Genomic DNA, 2,073 nt, shown 5'->3' with positions numbered 1-2,073 from the left:
ATATATATATATATATATATACCAAGGGGTTTCTTTCAGTTTCCATCTACCAAATCCACTCAGAAGGCTTTGGACGGCCTGAGGTTGTAGTAGAAGACACGTGCCCAATGTTCCACGCAGATACTTGCCCAAAGTGAACCCGGAACCATGTGATTGGTAAGCAAGCTTCGTAACACACAGCCACTACTTGTGTCTCTCATTGGATTGCGGCCATGCTGGGGCACCACCTAAAAGGAGTTTAGTTAACCGAATTCATCTAAAAACTGTTTTCCCTTTTTAATCTGGTACTTCATCTATCGAAGTTTTATTGCCGAACTACTAAGTCACGGGAATAGAAACAAAGCAACACCGGTTACCACTACTTGTGTCTCTCATTGGATTGCGGCCATGCTGGGGCACCGCCTAGACGGAGTTTAGTTAACCGAATTCATCCAAAAACTGTTTTCCCTTTTTAATCTGGTACTTCATCTATCGAGGTTTTATTGCCGAACCACTAAGTCACGGGAATAGAAACAAAGCAACACCGGTTGTCAAGCGGCGTCAGGTGCAAAAACAAACACAGCGACACGTACATACACACACGCGCGCATACGCAACACCGCACACACACATACGCACACACCACACAACACCTATACACACACACACACCTACACTCACACACGTTCAGGCACACACACAATCACATACACATATATGTATCATTATATACGTGGGACTTCCACACAGTTATATCCTGGGCATGACGTAACACTGCATCCGATAGTGAATCTCCAGTTCTACAGTTGTAGGGAGCGTTGAGTCACCATTTAATTAGATTTATTCTAACCCATAACGGTAGCAATTTTCCGGGTCCAATCTATGAGGCAAATAGTTTTTTGTAACGGTAGATTTAGTACCTTAGCTACGGTGAAAGCAATTAAGCTAGAAGAAAGAAAACTCCAATCCAAAATCAATATCCACTTCTAACATATCCTAAGTCAGCATGGAAAAGTTTGGCTGATAAAACTAAAATATGAGGTATATCGAATGATTTTGATTCATATCAAAGGATTTCACCTCTGAACCAGAAACAGACGACCAGGAGGGCTCAACAAAAGTTCCGAACCTGGGGTTCACTCTAACAATCTCGGACTCGAGTATGCCTCGAATGATCGAATACTGTGGAGGCAAGTATCTGATGGTCGTATGTTGGTGCGCATTCTGCTGAAGGCGAAGACAATGAGAAATATATGAATCCACACAGTTTTCATTTACTAAGTTCAATGAGAAGGCATTGGTCAGCAAGGTAGTATAATAGAAAATAGTTGCACTGCGCAGTGAAACAGATCCCGAAACCACGTAACTGAGGTTCAAAATTTTGAGGCATCATAGGTAGGTGTTCGCACAGCACTCATGCACTTAGGACGCTACTCCGTGTTTAGGCCCAGGATATCTGCAGGATCCCAAAATTGCCATAGCGCATCACCTGTAATAGGTTATACCTGAAGTACCACGATTAGTACTCGAAGTAGGCTTTGCAAATATTGTGTAGCTGGTTCCAGGTGAGGATTGTCTGGTCAGTGCTCGCTGCTAATTGCGTACTTGGCACACAATCTCAGTTCTCTATTAAATGTCTTTCTGGTTCTCTATCAACTGTAATATCATTTACAATATCTTTTAAGTTATCTTGCCCCCCTATCAATTCAATAATCCAAACTACTTTCAAATATTCATACATTTTGATACATTTAGGTCGTTTATAGTTATAACTTTTGAGTTTCTGCTTACAGCCCTCTGGTTTTGATTTGTTTAATCTAAGCTCACATTCCATCATTTTGGAAAATATCCAAACAAATATGTCGAATGTAATTAGCTTACTTGTTCATATTTTTAATATATTTCTGTTTATCTGAAAAAATCAATATTCTAGGTGATGTGAGTGATCAATAATACAATATTATTTAAAAGAGGAAAATGAATTACAGAATCGGTAGAGTGCCAGTCTCATAGACTTTCGGTATTTAATATTACAATTCACATCAGTCGGGGGACAGACGTGTCTTTGATTTTAAGAATCATTCACATCAATTG

The sequence above is a fragment of the Octopus bimaculoides genome, chromosome 5 (genome assembly GCF_001194135.2).
Source record: "Octopus bimaculoides isolate UCB-OBI-ISO-001 chromosome 5, ASM119413v2, whole genome shotgun sequence".
Classification (NCBI taxonomy): Eukaryota; Metazoa; Mollusca; class Cephalopoda; order Octopoda; family Octopodidae; genus Octopus; species Octopus bimaculoides.
This window is presented reverse-complemented; position numbering follows the sequence as displayed.